Source organism: Cebus imitator, unplaced genomic scaffold (assembly GCF_001604975.1).
Source record: "Cebus imitator isolate Cc_AM_T3 unplaced genomic scaffold, Cebus_imitator-1.0 Scaffold109, whole genome shotgun sequence".
Taxonomy (NCBI): Eukaryota; Metazoa; Chordata; class Mammalia; order Primates; family Cebidae; genus Cebus; species Cebus imitator.
The window spans coordinates 3,077,250-3,088,141 of NW_016107424.1; positions in this window are offsets into that span (position 1 = coordinate 3,077,250).

The following is a 10,892-nucleotide window of genomic DNA, read 5'->3' on the forward strand; positions in this document are numbered from 1 at the left end:
AAAAAAAAAAAAAGAAAAAGAAAAAAGCATTAATTTCATGCTCTGAAAACCATATATTCTAAGGGATTTTTCACTAGCATGAAGGCCCCAAGAAATTAACAATATAAAAAATGTTGCTTTTCCTATCTTTGTATCATTTCATATGGAAATATAACTTCTGTAGCAAAGATTTCCTGGGGAACTATCTGAAAACAATATTAAAACATTCATTTGGGATCTTATGCTTATCCCTTTTTCTTTTCCTCTGATATATTTTACATTAATATCCAAAATAAGCCTCTATTCTTTTAAGAAAAAGGATCACAAAATTGATAACAAATATTAACATTTTTATTTTGCATGAGAAAAATTAATCACAACAAATTATACATTTTAAAGATATGGCAAATATCACAAACACCACAACATTTTTAAAAAGCATAATATTTTTATTAATTAGCTGCCTGGCATACCTCTATAATACTTCTTTGTATTTTGGTTACCTCTTTAATACGGTTTGGCTCTGTGTCCCCACCCAAATCTCATGTTGAATTGTGATCCCTAGCATTAGAGGTGGGGTCTGGTGGGAGGTGACTGGATCATGGGGGTGGTGGATTCAGATGATTTAGAGCCAACCCCTGGTGTTGTCTCATTATGGAGTTCTCATGAAATCTTGTTTAAAAGTGTGTGACACTTCTGCCTTCACACGCTGTCTTCTGCTCTACTATGTGAAGAAGGTACTTGCTTCCCCTTCACCTCCTTCAATGATTGTAAGTTTCCTGAGTCCCCCCAGCTCTGCTTCCTGTACAGACTGCAGAACCATTAGCCAATTAAAACACTTTTAAAATTACTCAGTCTCAGGTAGTTCTTTATAGCAGTGTGAGAACAGACTAATACACCCATCATGAATAATGTGATTTCATTTTCTGCAGAGGATAGACAGATGATTCTGTTTTTCATATAGTGTGGTTGATTGAAGTGTATTGTTATTGTTTTTGTATTACTGATAGTTAACAACATTTTTTTAGGTTCAAAATTACTATAGTAACATAATATAAATTTTTATGGGGAAACCTCTAACAATTCTCTGTGACATATGTGCTTTAAGATCCATAAGGTTCCACAGATGAGCTTCTGGCCCTATGCCCTTGTTTTCTTCCATTACCCACTTCCTTCTTGGTGACAAAAATTGTAGGATATATCTCTTTTGCAGTCAGTCTCTGTCCTTGCACCGTTAGGTGATGACACAGGGTGAATTAGGCAGTTTATAAAGGAATATTCCTAGAAGCCATTGTGATACGAGGACAACTAGAAGTATCTTACCAAGCAGTTAGTGTGACATTAAGAATCTTCTCTGGGTCTCATCCACTTGTGGTCTCTAGATAAAGCAGTTAAAATTTATCAGTTTATCAGTTTAAATTTCTGCAGTTGCTCCAATGCCACCCAACATAAGGAGAAGGAGCTGGAGGGAAAATTGAAGTGGAAAAGGACAATAGTCTTAACCAATTAGAGTTGCAATACCTTACTTTTGCAAACTTTACAAAACATCATGTGAACAGGGCTTCCTCCTACGGCTTTGATTGGGCCCATGGAAGTGAGGCATCCTGAAGTTTAAGCTTTACCACTTGATGCTAAGTTCATATCTGGGGTCAAATGCTATTTTACAATCTTTATACACAATTTATTTATTGATTTCAATATAACTCATATACTATAAAATTCATCATTTTAAAGTTTATAATTCAGTATATTTTTGCATAAGTTTGTGCAACCATCACCACTATTAAGTTCCAAATACTTTTATCACCTCTGAAAAAACCCTGCACTGGTAGCAGTTACTACTTATACCCTGTTAGCCCCAGTCCCTGTCAATCACAAATCTGTTATTTCTGTGGATTTGCTCATTCTGGACATTTCATAGGGATCATGTAATATGGCCTTTTTTGTTGGTTGGCTTCTTTCACTTAGAAAGCTTTCAAGGTTTATCCATGTTGTTGCATGCATCAATGCTTCAATCCTTTTTGAGTCCAAATAATATTCTATTGTGTTGATATACTAGGTTTTATTTATCTATTCCTCTGTTTATGAACATTTTTGTTGTTTTCCACTCTTTGGCTATTATTTATAGTACTGCTATGAACATTTGTGTCCAGGTTTTTGCACGCACATACATTTTCAGTTCTTCTGAACATATGCCTAGAAATGGAATTGCTGGGTCATATGGCAACTCTGTGTTTAGTTTTTTAAATGAACTGCTAAACTGTTTTCCTAAGTAGCTATGCTATTTTATATTTCTACCTGCATTGTATGGGAGTTTGAATTTCTCCACATCCTTACCAACACTTTTAATATTTTGTCATTTTTTATCATAGCCTTCCAAGTGGGTATGAAATGCCATTTCAGTGTGGTTTTGATTTGCATTTCCCTAATGATTAATAATATTGAGCATGTTTTCATGTATTTATTTGCTATTTGTGCACCTTCTTTGGAAAAATTTCAAATATTTCCAAAGAAGACGCACAAATAGCAAAAAAAACCATGCAAATATTTGTGTTAATTTCTAATTGAGTTACTTATCTTCTTATTGAGTTATAAAAGCTCTTTATATATTCTAATACTATTCTTTCACCAGGTATAAGATTTGCGAATATTATCTCCCACATGTAAGTTCTTTTTCACTTTCTTGAGAGTCTGCAAGTCTTGTACTTCTTTGTTATATTTGTTCCTAAATATTATTTTGGGTGCAATTATAGATGAAATTTGTTTCTAAATTTTGTTTCCATATTATTCATTGCCTGTATATAGAAGTGAATTGATTTTTGTATGTCAATCTTGTATATTTTAAGCTTGCTGAACTGATTTATTAGCTATTATAGTTTTGAAATTTTTTTGCATAGAAATTCCTTAGGATTTTCTCTTTACAAGATCATGTCATCTACAAACAGATAATTTTGTTCATTCTTTCCAATCTGGTTGCTTTTCATTTTTTTGTCTTGTCTAATTTTCCCAACATTGTGTTTCTGGGATGTATATATCACTTTATAGGTCACTAGGTCAGTGTACTAGCATTTTCTTGAGAATTTTTATGTCTATATGTATATAGCTTTCTTTCTTGTAATGTGTCTTGGGTTTTGGAAATGAGTTGAGAGGAGTTTCTTCATTTTCTCTCACTCTTGTTTTTTTAAGCGTTGTGAAGAATCAGAGTTATTTCTTCTTTAACTGTTTTGTAGAACTCAGCAGTGAAGCCATCTGGTCTTGGCTTTTTCTTTGTGGAAAGTTTTGATAACTAATTTAATCACTTTTTGGTTATAAGTCTATTGTGATTATTTCCTCTTGTGTCATTTTTGGTAATTTCTATCTTTCTAAGAATGTTTTCCCAACAGTGCTACAATTTTCATCACAAAGTGCAATGTCACTGTCATAGCTGGGAGGGGAAGCTCACACCTCTGGATACTTTCTCAGAGTTCCCCAGGGTCCTGAAACCGAGGGAAGATTCTTGTGTTACTCTAAACTGTACTCTACGTATCAGCTCTCTGCTGTAAGAATGCTATTTGAAAACTACAAAGTGGAGGGTGGCAAAATCTGGAGAACTAGTATTTTTATTCCATTTGTATTCTTTAAATTTGCACATTTATTAGAACATCATTTTCATATTTTTTTAAATTCAAACTTTAAATATTATTTTCTTAAGTTTACTTAAATTTTACTTAATTCCATTCTTACGACAAGTTAGCTTTCTATCGTCTTATACTTGTTATATTTTCTTTTCAAATCTAGAAGTATTTATTAAGTAGAATCAATGGCAAAGTTTATAATAGTTTATATTTTTATATTATCTTAAAATTTACCTTACATAATGCCTTCTTGTATTTTAAGTGCCATTTTAATATATTCGTAAAATGGTGCATATGCTCAGATAATGCTAAAACAAAAAGAACAAGTCACAGTTCCCGACTTTAAGAGGTTTGCTTTATTAGTTAATGTTTCAATTGTTCTGTACATTTCTACTTTTAACTTTTATTCCTATAGTGTTTTTTATTATTCTCAATTTATCAGTGATGTTGTATATTCATAAAAGGTAACATTTTTGATGTTTACTAATATACTAGGTACCATGCTTAGCCTGTTTTATAATTGATATCTATGTATTATCATGACTTAGATAATATTACTATGACCTTCACTTTGCAGATGATGAAATTAAGTTCCCAGAAATGCGAATAAATTGGCAAAGGTTATAATAGCAACTCAGAATCATAGCTGAGAAGCAAAGTTGCTCTTAACTACCACATTTTTCTAGTTAACATTTAATCTTAAAACCACGTATGGTTAACTTCTTAAACCTAATTTCAAAGACATTCAGTACCAGACAGCAATGGGCAGATCAATGCTAGAATTCCAATATAGTATGCACCTAAAGTAAAATAAATAAATAAATATAAATAAATAAATGTGTCTTGGCTTGTAGTAATGTTACGTCAAGTGAGATGGGGCATATATATTTTTGATTCAGACAACCTAAATCACATTATAAGTAATTTTCTTTAAACAACGTGTTTCCAAATCTGTTACATATTTTTTGTTACATGCTTAAATTCATGGTGTTCAAGCAAAATAGTTCATATAGAGCTAGTCTTCCAGGGTTCAACTTCCCATGAACGTTCTCCACTTAAAAACTAAGCTACTTGGCTAGGGACCCAAGCATGATATAATTCATAGTATTGCTATTTAAATAGAATACCTATGTGAAAAACATAAGAGGACAGAAACAACAAGTCTACTTATACACTGAAGTCTAAACCAACACTTACAAACCTGTCTATATCTATACCTGAAACAAGCACTAACCAATCTCATCCTCTTCATCCAAATATTTTCCTTTTTCTGTAATTATTGTTTCAGTGACTGGCATGGCTACCCACCCAGCACCCAAGCCAGAAGCCTGGAAACCATAGATGCTTCTTTTCTATATTTAATCTCCACCAGAATCCCTCCTACTAAACACATTCAATCAGCTTGTGTCCTTTTAATTCGTACTCTCAAACAGGACTTATTTCATTCTTTCTTTTTATTGCCACAGCTATTGCCCTATTTTCAGGTTTGCTTTTCTGCAGGCTGTTCTGTCTATTCCTCTGTCTCTTCAGAGTCTAACCTTTAAATTTGCCTTTCGCTCAACTTCCTTCATTCTCTTCACTGCCACCATGATAATCTTTTTTTTTTTTTTCTCTCTCTGTCGCCCAGGCTGGAGTGCAGTGGCATAATCTCGGCTCACTGCAACTTCTGCCTCCCAAGTTCAAGTGATTCTCCTGCCTCAGCCTCCTGAGAAGCTGGGATTACAGGCCTGAGTCACTGCATCTGGCTGATAATCTTTTAAAAATTCAAATCTGTTCAATCAAAAATGCCAAATCTGATAGATGACATTAAGAATTGTTTATTCTCCTGTTAACTATCTACCTTCACTAGTTCTTGCTTTCATAAATGGGGGTAAATGTAAGAACTTTTACATTGTTAAAGTCTTCAAGTTGTAACCACTTGTAAAGATGAATGGGGTTATAGTCTTAATAATTAATTGTATTTTATAAATCCATGTTGAGACATGTTAATTTCTATTCCTTCTAAAACTTCACTCAATGTGAGCTTTTTTTGTGAGTCCTTGGAACTGTTTCATGTGAGCTCATGAACGTTCTTCTTGGCCATGGCTGCTATGTAGAGACAGTTCTATTGATCTTTCCTATTGGGAAAGTTTTTTTGTCCATATCAAGAATTTCACGACGTTTCCCATTTTGTCATAGAGATCCAAGTCAGGTCTGCGACCTCTAGTCTTATTTTATAATACGAGATTGTATTCTTATCAGATTAATTCTCCAGTTTTATTTATTTCTTCTTAAAATTAAAAAAAAAATCCCTCTAGCAAACTACTCTTCACTCTTTATTCTTTTTGGGGACCTCTTTATGCATCTTATTAAGGCCTTAACTTAGTTTGCATATTCATTTACAGTCTTCATCATTTCGCACCCCATTTCTTGATTTCACCATAAAGTTTCCAGGGTGGACACTCTATTTGCATTTTCAGCATCTACCACAGTGCCTGGAACAGAGAATATACTCAAATGTTTGTTAAGCATACACAGACTATTCTTTCTAATGTACACACAGAGAAGTGAAATATTGGAGCAAGAATTTACTACCTTATTTTTCCTACTTCGGTGTCTGTCAAGAGAAGCTTTATTTTGAATAAATTCAAATGCTTTTTTTTCAAATATTATTTCTAAATTTTAAATTGAAAATTATAGAAAAGTTAATGTAGATGACTATGATCATAAAGAAAGAGACTCTTTACACTCAGTGATGTGAGTCATTAATTAGGCATCTCATTTTTTACGAGGCCTAACTAGAAAAAACAAAGAACAAGAACTAACACAGGATTCTGGTTTTGTTACGAAAAAAAGTTCAAGGAACCTGTATTTAATCAAAACACACCAAACAATCTCCAGATACTGTCTGGCAACAAATTTAGGGTTTGCAGAGCTGAAATGTTGATTCGCTTAGCTATAAATATTACCTTGATGAAAGACAGTCCTACCTCTGTCTTCTACCACTTCACGTCTGATAAGAAGGTTACTATTATGTGTGTTTTCTTAGGAACCTATTAAATCTAACTTTTCTGGAAACATCTAGAGAGACATAATTATTCAATATGAAAAGAAGTACCCAGATTTTTTTTTTTAAATTCCTATAAAACAATCATGGGAAAAAAAAAGAGAGAAAACAAGAGGAAGAGTGAAAATTTTATTTGAAACTAAGGACTAATCCAGCAGCTTTACAAAAAAAAAAAAAATTGAAAAATCCTTTTCATGTCAATGAGAATTCTGAATTCTCAAGTTTGGGCATAGGGCCCATCCTGTGATATGTTAACTAAAAGAAAAAATTTCTTTTTCAGGCATCTGCCTTCCTTTTTTTCTATTTCCATGGCAAGCTGTTTCAAGGTGCTTCACAAAAAGCTTCTCAAAACCAATGTGCTCTAAAAGCCACAAGTTTGATGACTGATGAAAGAGTCGCAAGAGAGAGTTTTTGCATCTCCTCTTTAACGGAGATCTTGAAAAGCCAAATGACTGAGAAAGAACATGATTCATCTTGTGCAAATGCTGAAGAGTATGTTTAACTGTCACCTACTGCATTTTGCAGCGGCGCCTATTCAAAAGCTCCCCAAAAGATGCAAGTGCCATTCTGAGGAGGGAGAAAAAACTGAGTCATGATAAATATCATACTGAACTTTCTTTCATTCGTGGAAATTGTGGGTGTTTAAATGTTACAAATAGTCACATTTCTATTCACATTATGTGAAAACACGTATAGTAAGTCCTCAACTATACAGAGCTCCCTGAAAATGAGTTATTCTGAACAGCTGAATGTTCCAGATGGCTTTGGGTTAACCCACTCAGTTCCAGCTAGAACATAGCAAATATCTTCAAAATAGACTTGAGTTTTGTTCATCTGAAATTTTTCAAGGCATAGACTGCTTAAAAATGAGTCAAATTTTTAAAAGTTTGTTCTGTAAGTGTACATACCGTGCAAAGTATTTAGCACAGTTCTCTGCATAAATACCCCAAGAAATAGTACTAATTGCTGCTACTACTTTTTTTTTGACTACAACCACAGTTTCTACAGATTCTTATTCTTTTTGGTAAACTTTGTATTAGAGTTAAGCCATCTTGTATCATTTGACTGAGAACTATTTAAACAGAAAAGAATTAAAAAGACTAATTTCAATGAAAGGACTGTACAGCTTTATTGTAACTCAGCACCTGAAAGAGAACTAAACAGCAATATTCAGGGACTAAGAATAAAGGCAAATTAGTCATTATTGCATTGATCCATTAGCATGTCACACAATTTTTCCTGTGCATCGATGTCTGTTTCTTCCTTTAAGATAATTACAATTTTTGAGGCTTCTTTCCTCTGATATTTGGGAGAATTATGTCTACAGCTTAATGGAGTGATTGACATATAACTAGTACAAAAATGTTTGTTTAATAATGAATTCTGAAGAGCCCTCCAGAGTGCTGCATTTGTACTTGACATTGCACAGGTTTCCATGCTGCCTCTTTTTATGTTTCTTTTTTTTATTATTATTATTTTAGCTTCACTAGAAGGGCAAAGTAAATAATCTTCCAAGTTGTTGGACTATAGTGATTTTATATCGTCAAGGACTAAACTGTAAGTTTTTGTGATTGGAAACCATTGGAGCCATTGTGGCTTCTAACATACAGTAGCCGTTCAATATTTATGGAATGAATGAGCATAATACTAATGATATTTTCTAATCATATTCTTTTTCAGCTCCTTTCTCCACCATGGTGAATTTATTTTCTTATTCTTTTTTTATCCCTTTCTCCACCTGATGATTTCATTTTTCTATTCCTAAGAGACTACAACTGTGAGGTTCAAGTAGATTTTTCTTTTGACTCGGCAGATGTATTCTTTCTATGATATAGCTTATAAATAAAACACTATTATAATTATTTCCTCAATAAATTATTACAACCTAATGGTTGAGAGCAAATCTTTGGAGTAAGAGAGACAGGTGTTTGAAACCCAGCTTTATCACCAACTGCTTTTGTGACCTTTTGTGACCTTAAGTTTACAAAGACCTAATGACTGTCAAGAGGATCAAGTGAGTTCATTTCCATATAGCCTTTAGGAGCATGGCCGACACTTATCAAGGTACTAAGTACCCCCAGTGAGCCTTCTAATATCTTATGTGTGTATTATTCCCTAAAGGAACCATGTTGTAAAAAGAGCAGGAAGAAGTACTTTAGTCATTACAAGGTATTGCAATATTTTCTTTTTACACCACCACTTGATCTGATAGCTTTACCCCTTTTGACTGGATTTGGTCATTGCCTTTGGTTATTTCTTTATCAATAAAGAGGTTTTGCTTGCCTTAGTTTTGGTGCCTTTAGATAAGAAATTGTTCCCGGAGCCTGTAATCTCTGAACAACTGCAGTTTTAATTCACTAATATTGTTTAAACTATTAATCACCTGTAGTTTTGAATCCAGGAATTTTGTCTTGCAGTATTTTATAAATCAGTGCTTCTGATTCCTTGATATTACTAACTTGAGTGCAGAGGAAGAAAACCAAAAACATCTTTTTCTTCATAGTCATAAATTTTATCTTTGGTTAAACTTTTATTTGAGTTATACTTGTAGAAATGCATATATCTTATGTTACATATTTAATAATGGGCCTAAAATTTTTGAAAAATAACTATTGTTTGTGAGAAGTGAGACAAGACATAGCTATACATAAAAAAAAAATCATTTTCAAAAAACTCAGTTTTTTTGGGCATCAAGGATCATAAAGAGAATACTGCATCCATCTGAGTTCCCTCTATTAAGATCATATGGAGTCAATATAAAACAGTATAGAATTACAATAAAAAATCTTTCACATATTTTTCAGATTGTGAAAACATCAAAAATTCTAAATAACACATAGATTCACGTGGAATTAAATGAATTTCACATGATTCTATGTGTTAAATAACTTCAAATTCATTTTGAATTAATATTCATTTAGAATATTAAGAGTGAAACATAGCTGACCATAGTTGTTATGTTTCAGTCTTAATAATGAAGTGCCCCAGGAATTTGTCTTGGAATATCTTCCTTGTCCTCATACTTACATCACAAATCCATAGGTGATCTCATCAGGTCTCACTGCTTTTAAAGACCTAAGAAGATATTTCACAAAAACCAAGAAGCAAGGAAAAGCTGTTTAGTAACATTAATCATCGGGGAAAAGCAAATTAAAATCACAATGAGATACCGTTAGACCACCCACTTAAAATGGCTAAAATCTAAAAGACTGACAACACAAAGTACTGGTGAAAAATGTGAACAAACCAAACATAATTTTCATATATTGCTGGAAAATAATCTGGCAGTTTCTTAAAATGTTTAAATATATAGATTATGTCTCAGAAATTTTACTGCTAGGCATTTACCCAAGAGCAATGAAGGCATATGCACACAAAAATACTAGTATGTTTATATCAGCTTTATTCATGATAGACCAAACTAGAAACAACCAAATGTCCATCAGCTAATGAACACATAAACAAATTGTCATATATTCACACAATGGCATACTACTCAGAAATAAAATGCCTCCAATTACTGATACATAAGACAACATGAATAAATCTCACAGGTAAAATGTTTAGGGGGAAATGCCTGAGACAAAAGATTATACTTGATAATTACATTTACATAAATTTCTCAAAAGGAAAAACTGAGTAATAGCGAAACATATCAGCTCAGTAGTTGCAGGATGAGGAGCCTTAACTGAAGAAAAGCATGAAGGAACTTACTAGGGTGATGGAAATGTTCCACTCTTGCATAGGGTGGTTAGCACATGAGTGTATACACCTCTGTCAAAACTCTAACTGGACCAGACATGGTGGCTTGCACCTGTAATCCCAGCATGTTGTGGGGCTGAGGCAGGTGGATCAATTAAGGTCAAGAGTTCCAGACCTGCCTGGGCAACATAGTGAAACCTCATTTCTACTAAAAAAAAAAATTAGCTGGGCATGGTGGTGCACACATGTAATCCCAGCTACTTGGTAGGCTAAGGCAGGAGAATCATTTGAACATGGGAGGTGGAGGTTGCAGGGAGCTGAGTTGCCATTGCACTTCAACCAGAGCAACAAGAGCAAAACTCTGTCAAAAAAAAAAAAATCCTCTAACTAGACTTCAATATTGAGACATATTGCAAATAAATAATTTATATGAATTTATATGAGAATTTGTCCCAAGATCATTTAAATCCATTTTAATCCACCCATTCATTCTAAATCCTGTTCACAATGTTTACAATAGAGGAATAAGACAATAACCAAAAAAAAAAAAA